This window comes from Camelus dromedarius, chromosome 2 (assembly GCF_036321535.1).
Source record: "Camelus dromedarius isolate mCamDro1 chromosome 2, mCamDro1.pat, whole genome shotgun sequence".
NCBI classification, from domain to species: domain Eukaryota; kingdom Metazoa; phylum Chordata; class Mammalia; order Artiodactyla; family Camelidae; genus Camelus; species Camelus dromedarius.
Window position 1 is genome coordinate 77385209 of NC_087437.1, and position 12568 is coordinate 77397776.

The following is a 12568-nucleotide window of genomic DNA, read 5'->3' on the forward strand; positions in this document are numbered from 1 at the left end:
GGGATAATCTTTGGGCCCCAGCCCTGGAAATTTGGACTCAGTAGGTCTGAACTGAGACTCTAGGATGCACGTTTCTAACTTTCTCCCCAGGCATTTCTGATGTCGGTAGTCTGGGGAAACTACACCTTGAGAAGCTTTGCAAGTTTCGATTGTCCCTGACGAACACCATGGGGGTAAACAAACAGTGCTTGTTGTCAAGATTTGCCAGCTGAGGGGAGGGAAGGATGACAAACAGCAGCTGCTTCGATCTGAAATGTCTGGGGAAATAAGCACAGGTGGTGGGAGTTTTACCAAACTTCTCCTAAGACTCCGAACACGAGTTACCCTTCTGCTGCAGGTACCCAGGCAGACCATTTCCCTGTCTCCAGCCGTTGGACTGCTTTCTCAGACCCTTCCCCACTTTTCTTGGGCAAAAGTCACTTGTTATAGACTGAATTACATCTCCCTAAAATTCCTATTCTGATGCCCTAATCCTCTGTATTTGACTGTATTTGAAAATAGGGCATATAGGAGCTGATAATAGTTATGTGAGGTCATTAAGAGTGGAAAATATTCAGTCAGATAGGAGTGGTGTCCTTATAAGAAAAGAAAGTGACACCAGAGAGCTTTCTTTTTCTGCAAGAGCACAGACAAAAGGCCATGTGATGACACGGTGACATGACAGCCACCTGCAACTCAAGGAGAGAGACATCACCGGATACCAACCCTTGCTGGCACCTTGATCTTGGACTTCCAGCCTCCAGAACTGTAAGAAAATTAATTTCTGTCATTTACAGTACTCAGTCTATGGCATTTTGTTAGGACAGCCCAAGGAGACTAATAAACCTTTCTTCAAAGCTCATTTAGGTATTCCTAGGTCAAGAGACCCTCCTCCCAGGTCCTAAAACCCTGATGCTGCTTCACTAATTGGGTTTAATTTAGGCCCCAGAAAAGCTTAGGGACATGATTCAAGAACCCTGTGGAACCTGGGGCTGGAATAGAGAGGTGCTCAGAGCTACTGCACTCTTTCAGTTATAACATGAGGTATAAACAGGAATTTGGTGTCTCAGCTTCTAATCTAATTGCCTTTATTACATTGTTTGTACAAGAAAATAGATTCCATAATCCAGATAACTGAATTTTGGCTAACTTTTCTAAGTCTTGGATTGGTTCTTTTCCTGGTGATAGCACCCCTAGGAGTTCTGGAATAGTTCTCATTAAAACACTCCATTGATTTTTCCTTATAAATATCTTCATACTTGTCAAAGCCAAAACATTTAGTCATTGTATCTGTGATAGTTTGACTTACTCAACTAATAATTGCTGAGTGCCCACTATGTGCCAGACAATGTTCCAGATACAGAGAAGCAAAAGTGAATAAGACAAAGTAAAGAGACAAACAAAAACAAGGAAATACATATGAATCAGGTAGTGATAAATGCTACAAAGAGAAAGCAAGAGAAGTATAATGGGGGTGGGGGGAGTTGTCCTAGTTTATACAGGGTGATCTGAGAAAGCCTTTCTGATACAGGGCATTGCAACAGAGACTGGAAGGAAGTGAGGTATCCAGTCATGTGTGTCTCTGAGCAAAGATCACAACACAGTGAGGGAGCAGCCCTAGAAAAGCTGCGTCAGCAGGACCGTGCGTGGTATTTGTTAATAACAAGGAAGTGTATGCAATTGGAAGGGAGTAAGTGAGGAGAAAATGGATCTGTCTGAAGTCATGGAAATGGTTAAGAGTGAATCATGCAAGCTGTTAAGGACATTGTAATGCCGTCTTTATTCTGAGTTAGATGAAAAGCCGTTGAGGGGAGGAAGGCAGAAGAGCCATGTGACTTATGTTTTTAAATGATCTGTTTCTTGTTATGTGAAGAATAGTTGGAAGCATTGATAATTAAAGACAGAGATCAGCTAGAAGGCTATTATATTATTGATAGATTGATACTGATTATTGACAATGATTTCACCTAGGATAGTGGGAATTGGTTGGGGACTAGATGTATTTGAAAGGTAGAAGCGACAGTCTTTGCTAATGATTGAATGTATCATGTCAGATAAAGGGGAAGAATAAAAGTGTGGGAATTTGGTAAATTTAGTAGGCTTATCTAGATTTACCCACTTAAATAAATGGATGCATCTATCTGTCTATAACAATTAACAAAAATTACAAAACGTTAACAATAGTCATCTCTAATGGTGTGATTATTGAAAATATTTATTTGCTGTATTTTGCTTAGTTGGAATGAAAATATATCACTTGTGTAATTTTTTAGAGTTGCAGATACACAAGAAAATTTTCCCTGGTCATTTTAATTTCATGGCATTTAAGATAACATTTCTATTGCAAGGGGACCTTTCTGATTTGTGAGATTAAAGAGAACAACCTAAAGTAATTGATTCTATCCTTTTATTTCTTTAGTTTGGAGATAAAAGATGCTAAAACAGTACTATACATTCAAATGTTTTAGTGATATTAGTTTTCAAATGCTATAGAAAGTTTTGGCTGGTGAATGAAATGAAATAAAAGAAAAATAGGAATAGAGTATATAAAGCTTTTTGAAGTAGCGTTTCTTCTTTTCTTTTTAAAGAGCATTGCCTCCAGCAATTTTCTGGATCCTAGAGATAAAATCAAAAGCATGACTCACTCTCACTTTCAAAAGTGAATGCAGCACCCTTTAAACTTTGTATCTTGTCTTTGTGTTTTTGTAAGTAACATACATTCACACACATCTATAGTACTTGTATGATGCACACCTGGTTTGTGGTAGTTTTATGAGCATTGATGCAGAAGAAGAAAAGACTGATGACTAAGAGATATCAACTGTATGGGACTCTTGACAGACAATGAAGAATAGTAATAGGCTTATCTTAGATTCATATAAAAGCTTTATTTTGAATACCATAATATTTGCAGACTCTTTTTTTCCAAATCTTTATACATACAGCTTCACCAGCAAGAAATATTCTCTTGAATGGCAGGGCTATTCTTATTTGAAGGACTTCTAAGTTATTAGTATTAAAAATTAATTTAGGCCAAAAAAAGCCACCTATAAAAATATACCTTAAAATAGTCCTAATATGACATCTAAAAGTCCACTTAATTACTTTTCTCTTAAAAAAATAAAATTATATTAATCTTGGGAAAAGTATATATCAGTAAAGCAATGGATACTTGAAGGAAAAAATTTTTTAAATAGTGCCTTGAAAATAACATCAGGTTAATATTATTAAGTAAATATATTTGTTTGGAGTTGAAGAGATTATTAACTGAACCAACACCATGCCCAGAATTATATTTCTAAAAATATCATGTAGCACTAAGGACCCAAAATAAAACAGTATAAAAATAGGTGTAGATCAAGCTTCAAAAATAAAGCAGATAGTCAAATTTTAAGGGAGACATTATCAGACATCATAACCTAAAATAAGCTTTCAGAAAGAAAAAAAAAATCCTGTCACAACAAAGTGACTTTTAGTATGTAACATAAATAAACAAAATAATAAAAAGAAATATTGTAAATATTTTCCTTATTTTTGATGGATCAGAAAAAGAAGAAAGCAAAGACAAAACACTAATTTCAATAATTCACAATATTCTGTTTATAAAATTAATTTATCAAGATAGACCATATGTTGGGCCATCACACAGACTTCAATAAATTTAAAGGGACTTAGGATATACAAAGCATGTTCTCTGATTACAATAGAATTAAATTAGAAATTGACACATAAAGATATGTAGAAAATCCCCAAATATGTGAAAATGAGGAAACACATTTCAAAATAAACAGTAGGTCCAAGAATAAATAAAAAGGGAAATGAGAAACTTTCTTTTTGCTTTTTAAAATGTTTTAAATAACTTTTTATTGAAGCATAGTTGATTTACAATGATAGTTTCAGGTGTACAGCAAAGCAATTCAGTTATACATACATATATTTTTTTTTATTTTCAGATTCTTTTCCATCATATGTTATTACAAGAAGTTAAATACAGTTTGCTGTTGTATACAGTAGGTCCTTGTTGTTTACCAATTTTATATATAGTAATGTGTATCCATTAATCCTAAACTACTAATTTATCTCTCACCTGCCCTTTCCCCTTTGGTAACCATAGTTTTTTCTATGTCAGTGAGTCTGTTTTGGGGCTGTAAAAAAAATTGTGTCTTTTTTTACATACAAGTGATATCGTTTGTTATTTGTCTTTCTCTGTCTGAATCCTTCACTTAATATGATAATGTCTACATCTATGCATGTTGCTACAAACAGCATTATTTCGTTCTTTTATATGGCTGAGTAATATTTCATTGTATATATCTACCATATCTTCTTTATCCAGTAATTTGTTGGACATTTGTTAGCACATTAGGTTGTTTCCATGTCTTGGCTGCTGTAAATGCTGCAATGAACATTGGGGAGCATGTATCTTTTCAAATTATAATTCCCTCCAGATATATGCCCAGGAGTGGAGTTGCTAGATCATATGGTAACTCTATTTTTAGTTTTTAAGGAACCTCCATGATGTCCTACATAGTGGCTGCACCACTTTACATTCCCATCAACAGTGTAGGAGGGTTCCCTTTTCTCCACTCCCTCTCCAGAATTTGTTATTTGTAGACTTTTTAATGATGGCCATTCTGGCTGGTATGAGGTGCTACCTCATGTAGTTTTGATTTTCATTTCCCTAATAATTAGTGATGTTGAGCATCTTGGCCATCTGGATGTCTTCTTTGGTGAAATATCTATTTAGGTCTTCTGCTCATTTCTTGATTGGGTTATTTGGTTTTTTCTTTTGATATTAAGCTGTAAGAACTGTTTCTGTATTTTGGAAATTAGTCCCTGGTTGGTTGCCTCATTTGCAAATATTTTCTTCCATTCCATAGGTTGTCTTTTCAGTCTGTTTATGGTATCCTTAGATGTGTAAAAGCTTTTAAGTTTAATTAGGTATGATTTGTTTATTTTTGCTTTTATTTCCATTACTCTAGGGAGCTGATTCAAAAAAGATAATGCTGCAATTTATATCAAAGAGTGTTCTGCCTGTTTTCGTCTAGGGGTTTTATAGTATCCGGTTTTACATTTAGGTCTTTAATCATTAATCTTGAGTTTATTTTTGTATATGGTGTTAGAGAATGTTCTAATTTCATTCTTTTACATGTAGCTGTCCAGTTTTCTCAGCACCACTTATTGAAGAGACTGTGTTTTCTCCATTGTATATTCTTGCCTCCCTTGTCACAGAGTAATTAACTATAAGTCCATGAGTTTATTTCTGGGATTTCTATCCTTGTCCACTGATCTATGTGTCTGTTTTTGTGCTAGTACCATACTGTTTTGATTACTGTAGCTTTGTAGTATAGTTGGAAGTCAGGAAGCCTATACTGTATCACATTGATTGATTTGTGAATATTGTAAAACCCTTGCATCCCTGGGATAAATCCCACTTGATCATGGTATTTGATCCTTTTAATGTTTTTGATGGAGTCAATTTGCTAGTATTTTGTTGAGGATTTTTGCATCTATATTCATGTGATATTGGTTTGTGATTTTCTCTTCTTTGTGATATCTTTGTCTGATTTTGGTATCGGGGTGATGGTGGCCTCATAGAATGAGTTTGGAAGTGTTCCTTCCTTGACAATTTTTTGGAATTAACTATTCTCTAAATGTTTTGTAGAATTCCCCAGTTAAGGCTTCTGGCCTTGGACTTTTGTTTTTTGGGAGTTTTTAAATTACTGATTCAATTTCAGTACTGATAATTGGTCTATTCATATTTACTACTTCTTTCTGATTCAGTTTTAGGAGATTGTACCTTTCTAAGAAATTGTCCACTTCTTCTAGCTTGTCCATTTTGTTGGTATATACTTGCTCATAGTAGCCTCTTATGATCCTTTGTGTTTCAGTGTTGTTGGTTGTAACTTCTCCTTTTTCATTTCTAATTTTACTAATTTAGACCCTCTCCCTTTTTTTTTCTTGATGAGTGTGGCTAAAAGTTTATCTATTTTGTGTATCTTTTCAAAGAACCAGCTTTTAGTTTCATTGATAGTTTCTGTTTTTTTAGTCTTTATTTCATTTACTTCTGCTCTAATCTTTATGATTTCTTTCCGTTTATTATATTTGAGTTTTGTTTGTTCTTCTTCCTCTAGTTGCTTTAGGTATACAGTTAGTTTATTTATTTGAGATTTTTCTTCTTTCCTGAGGTAGGCTTGTATTGCTATAAACTTCCCTCTTAGAACTGCGTTTGCTACATCCCATAGGTTTTGGATTGTCATATTTTCATTTTCACTTGTTTCTGAGTTATTTTTTATTTACTGTTTGATTTTTTTTTGTTTTTTTTTTGTTTTTTTTTTTTTTAGTGATCCATTGGTTGTTTAGTAGCATATTGCTCAGCCTCCATTTGTTCGTGGTTTCTGCAGTTTTTTGGTTTTTTGTTTTTTTTTTTTGTTTGTTTTTGTTTTTTTTTTTGGTAGTTGATTTCTAATCTCATAGCATTGTGGTTGGAAAAGACGCTTGATATGATTTCAATTTTCTTAAATCAACTGAAGTTTGCTTTGTGGACCAACATGAGATCTATCCTGGAGAATGTTCCATTGCACTTGAGAAGGTTGTATATTCTGCTGCTTTCAGAAAGAGTGCTCTATAAGTATCAATTAAGTCCATCTGGTATAATGTGTCATTTAAGGCTTGTGTTTCCTTAATGATTTTCTGTCTAGATGATCTGTCCATTGATATAAGTTGGGTGTTAAATTCCCTCGCTGCTATTGTGTTACTGTTAATTTCTCCTTTTCTGTCTGTTAATATTTGCCTTATATATTAAGGCACACGTATGTTGAGTGCATATACATATTTACAATAGTTATATCTTCTTGGATTGATCCCTTGAGCATTATGTACTGTCCTTCTTTGTCTCTTTTAACAGACTTTATTTTAAAGACTACTTTTTCTAATGTAAGTATTGTGACTCTGGCTTTCTTTTGATTTCCATTTGCATGGAATACCTTTTTCCATCTCCTCACTTTCAGCCTGTATGTGACCAAAGGTGCTCTAGACTTAATTCAGACCAGCCATGAGAAATTGTTTTATAGCCTGGAAGAGATAGAAACATTGGGCAAATAAGATGTTAACTTTGAAATAAGAGGGACACTGGGCATGTAGTCAGTGCCTAATTTAGGAAAGCACATTTCCCAAAGTTAGGGGCTGGTATCATGACCTGATTCAGGAAGAAAAGTTGCATTAAATAAAATTATGACTATTAACTGCAAGTGTTTCTTTATGAGAGAAGAAGAGACATATATAAAGAGAACAGCATGGTAAACTTCAATGTCTACAAATGTACACAAGATGGATAGAGGGCCCACCTGAATAAGCAAGACTGCATAGGAAAGATAATACCAAGAATAAGCTGCAGTTACAGAAAAAATATTTGCCCAGTACAAGAAGAATAAGAAAACACAGGTCTATTACTTAAAGCAATTATATTAATTATAAAAACTAGGATGTGTTAGCCCGTATCTCTTCCTTTATCTTCCTTGTAATTACTACACTTTACTGAGTTGATGTCCATGAACTAGGCATCAGACTAGTTGCTTTAGGCAGATTATCTCATTTAAATCTTAGCACAACACCATGATGTGGTTATTATCATCCCTTTTCTCCAGAAATGGGGAAACTGAATTTTAAAGAGGTTACATAACTTGCCCACAGGCACACAGTTAGCAAGTGGCAGAACCAGGATTTGAACTAAAGCAGCCTAACTCCCGATCTCATGCTTTTAATCACTAAACTCTATTATCTGCAGCATCAAAAGAGATCATTCAAAATGGAAACGACAGAACAAGCATGGGTACGAAGGCACTGAAGTCCAAGATACCTAAGAGGCATTTAGACACGCTAAATGAGTTTTAGCTCCCTAGCCAAGCCCAATTACCCTTCAGACAACTAATATTCTGTACCAGTGAGATCACTGTACCTCTCACAATGATCTATAAAGAATACTGGAAAAATCATCTGGCATCTAAAGACTACAGACAGATAAATAATTTCTCAAGCTTTTAGAATAATGAGAAATTTGATTTTACGTTAACAACGACCTATTTATATTATGTCCATCCTAAAAAAAAAAATTATAGCTGGTCTATCAAAAAAATAGCTTAAGAAAGTAATTATTTGGTCAGTAAAGATCAGCCTGTATTCATTAAGTATGAGCCATGACAGATGAAAATATTTATATTTTAAAATGTAGAATGTACTAAAATAAATTCCAATGCGTATATATATTTTTTGACCAAAGGAAAGCAGTGGACAGCGTTTATGGGATGTATGAAAGACCATGAACTGAACAGTATACTCAGGATTTTTAAGTAGCTGTGCAAGTTAATGAAAGTTTACTGACAGAGCAGTATCAAGTAGAAGAAAGTTTTTTAATGGCTTAATCAGAAATTTCCTCTCAGCCCTTTCTGGATTAAAATTTTTATCAACAAAGATATAGAGGATCTCTTTAACATATTTAAGAATGATTAAAAGGGAGAAGAGATAGTAAATGCAAAGTTTTCTAGAAAGGATTTCTGTAGTATCTCAACAGAATAGGATGCTGGACAGAATCTAACTGGATATAATTTAACAAAGATATATTTTTAAAAGTGTGTGCCTTGGTTAAACAAGCAAACAGTTGCACTCGTACAGGATGAAGGAGATTTGATGTCCCAGGAGCAGGCACAAACATGTCTCTGGACTTTGCATTGATAGAAGTTCTACATGAGTCAGCAGAATGCTCTGAATTGGGCATCCCGTAGGGAACTATTGCAGTCAGTCCTGGGCTCTAACAAATTACAAAGCATTCAGAAGAGAATGACCAGGATAATCTAAGCTCAGAGAAAAAGCACATGAAGAAAGCCTTAAGGAAAAAAAGATAGAAACACTGAGGCTGTTTCGCCTGCAAAGAAGTGTGTGCTCATCCGTTATAATGCCCTTGGGTGCAAGTAACAGCTCCAATTCAAACTGGTGTAAAAATTAAGAAATTATATTTTCTCCTATAAGAAGTCCAGAATTTAAGTAGCTTTCACATGGTAATGACCGATCAAGGCATCAAACGCAAGAGAATACATCCAGCAGCAACACCTCTTCCTCTGGCTGACTACAAAGAGAAAGGAGAGAAAGAAACCTTTTTCTGGAAGGCTCTCTGGTGACGGCATTGGTCAGAATTGTCTAATTACCATTCCTTGACCATCACTTTCAAAAGAATGGGATTACTCCCACACTAAGCCGTACTCCCCAGAACTAAGAAAAGGTCATGTTCCTCTGAGACATGATGATGTATGAGGAAGGTGGTAGGAATTTGAGCAAAATTGAAAGTTCTGTTAGAAATAAAAAGAACACCAATCGGGTCTAACACACAATGTCCTAGGGAAAACTTAATAGCAGCTTTCAATTATTTAAGAGTTGCCATATGGAAATATATCCTATGGTTCAAGAGAAGGGAATCTAAGATTAATGTTTGGAAGTTAAAGGTGGATATACAGCAAGCCAGTAATAAATGAAATTTGCTGCATAATGAACGATTCCCTCACTCTGCATGTATCCTCTAGAGGGAAGGAACTAGAATGCCCTCCAGAAAATCTTCCAACCAAAGCACAGCTTACAATTCTGCAGATTTTATCCTGCACAAAAGCACAACCAACAAGGTAGGTAGAGACTGAAGGTCGGGCCGTTGTCAACCTGCAAAATAATGCAGATCTCTCTGGGACCGAGGCCCCACATTCAGACAAAGACACCATATATTGCAAGCCACTCCTCCACAGTGTCAGCGTGTACTGAAAGGGGCACCTTTCTTGAATCTGCACAAAGATGCCATGTGTGCTAGTCAGCATGACAGTGATTCCAATGCTAGGCTTCTGCGATTGAATTTCATAACTTTCTAAAATAAGTTGGAAAGAACAGAAGAGCAGTTTCAAAGTAATAACAATTTAAATACTACTTTTATATAGCAAAGCACTTTTTTATCCTTAAAATAGGTATTATGATTATTCTCATTTTATAGATGGGGATACTGAGGACCAAGTTTAAATACCATCTATTAGTAAATGCCGGATTTGGGTTTTCTAACTCAGGGAAGTCTGCCTGATTCCAAATAAGTGCAGTGAAAATAGAAATTCTTCTCCTTCCTCCTGTTTCTCCTTTTCCTCCTACTCCTTTTTCTTCTTCTACTGAATTTGCAAATCTTTCTCTGGTGGAGATAGTAAAATATTTTATAGTAATAATACTTATTTCTTAAACCCAGACACTCTTTAAGAGCAAAATCCTGTCCTTCCCATATTATGTTGTTCACTGAGGATTTTTATGTTTTCCTGTGTACCCACAAATTATTAAATATCACAGTAATGATCTCTTTCCATCATTTGATTGGCATATACATTCTAATGATGGCTCTGCTTCAAGGAGAAGAATGGGTTAGATATGTGCTCCAGTTAGAGTTGGATTGAATGGATTTTGGTATCAGCTCAGCTCTATAATGACCCTATGCTGAAATAACTTATTAAAGAATGACTTTTTATATTAAACTTCTTGTCAGGCATTCAGTATATCTTAAATTTATTACTAATATATCTGCTGTCACATACACAATGAATCCTTCCGATTTCCTTTTATTTATGGAAATATTACATATATCCAAGTAAATCTTAGTGCCACTTTGCTACAAAGAATATTGAAGGGCAGAGAAGTAAAGTCTTTTTGTATGCCAGCGTCAGTAGTCAGGTTTATATTTAGAAATAAAAGGGAAAATAATAAAAAGTAGAGAATAACAGAGGGGTTGGGGGCTGTTGGATGGGGAAAAGAAGTGTAAGGGAGACTTTTCACTGTGTCCCTTTTTATCTTTTAAAATTTATTTAAGCCATTAAAATTTATTTATTTAAAATGATAAGTCAATGAATGAATAAGCTTGGTTAAAACTTAAACCAAATAATAGCTAGATAAACAAGAAGGAAGAAAAAAAACGGGAAGGAAGGAAAGGAAAGGAAAGGACAGGAAAGAAGAGGTTGGTTGACACATATTTTACTTAAGTGCTAAGTGATCTTCACAAAGTTATCCAGGAATCTTAAAAAGTGATCATAAGTTTCTTAATTCTTAGAACACATTTACAGATGATTCAGATCTTTTACAGAAAGTACAGGAGAGGAATGTGGAGAGAGGAAATCAGTTTTGGAGAGAGGAGGGGAACTAAAGTTGGGATGTCTAAGGATTACTAATCCTTTTCTAGTGCATTAGCCAGAAGACTCCACATTTTTTGTACTTTTGAGGAACAAGAAAGGAAAATGAAGAAATCATTGAAATAATTGGCTGGATGTAAATCAACTGATACTCAGAAGAAAGTGAAATCCTCAATTTGCAAATTCAAAGATGTACAATAGATTTCTCTAGGGCTCAGTGGAAAGTTCTCCAGACTGCAAAGACGTATGACTCTGGACTGAGTGTAGATTGCACCACCGCAAAGTGACTCCATCTGAAAATGGGACACAGAAACATAGCTTATGTGCTTGTTGTAAGAATATACACTAAAGTGCTTTGTCAACAGCCACTGTCAATTCACCTACGAAGTTAAGACACCTTGACAAGACTTCATTTAGGATTTTTCAGATTCCTCCAGGCTGAAGGTTGTAGTAAAGTTGGTTATAAAAGGAATTTCTGTAAAGTCTCTTCTATAATGAAATTAGAAGTAGACTTCTAAGTAAAAATTAAGAATAAGACAGTCATTGCAAGTGCACTTCTGGGTCGCTTTCATATTTTACATTTCTCCCCCATAGTTCTGGACTCTGAGATACCCTCTTTGGATTCTTCAATCTGGAAATTTTATTTTCTTCCCTTCTCATATTTTAAGAATTTATTTGTGTATTTATTATGTTTACTTAGGATATTCAAGATGATTAATAGAACAGGGTAGAAATATTATATTCCCCACTAGGTGTGTCAACAGATCATAATAAAGTCTGAAAGTCTTTTAGTATTGAGGCTCCAAATTCTATAAACAATTCTGGTAGTATTTCATTAAAAGCAAGGAAATCTTGCAAACAAGAACCTATTTTATACCCATCAGAGGCCACATGACATGTTTAAGATATACCTACGGAATCAGTTCCATTTAGTTTACGAAGGCCCACTGTGCTTCATTTCTTGAGATGCCAGATTCCAAGAATACACAGATTAATGAGAGAACACCCCTGGCTCCTGTGGACTTTTCAGTCCAATGGAGGAGACGGATCTGTAAACACCTCATGGCAATGGGAAGAGCAGGAGCAGTCTCTGCACGCACACCTTCTCCAGGAAGACCGGTCAAGGCAGGAAGGGATCTGAATTCCAATGGGCCTTACTCGGTGACTATTCCAGACTCCTTACACATCCGTTCCCAGGGTGCTGATTAATACCTGGGCCTCCAAATGAGAACGACCTTAGCAGATCACAAGCTTTCTATTACGTGAATCCTGAGCCCCGTTCTCTGGATCTCCTGACTGCAGACCACTGTCTACTCTTCCTTACTTTAGTCTTCTGTTGCCCCTTGCCTCTAGTTTGGTGCATTGATTTATCACTACCTAACTTTCCAAACCAGCCC

General features: G+C 35.4%; 1 protein-coding gene across 3 annotated transcripts in view; it reads left to right on the forward strand.

Moving 5' to 3' along the window:
- Positions 1-661: 661 nt before the first annotated feature.
- CBLB (Cbl proto-oncogene B) overlaps positions 662-12568 on the forward strand; it is a 259798-nt gene continuing 247891 nt past the window's right edge. For all 3 annotated transcript variants that reach the window (XR_010384605.1, XM_064495746.1, XM_064495759.1), the window contains exon 1: positions 662-747. The gene's annotated coding sequence lies outside the window, so the exon portion shown is untranslated. The remainder of the gene's footprint in view (positions 748-12568) is intronic.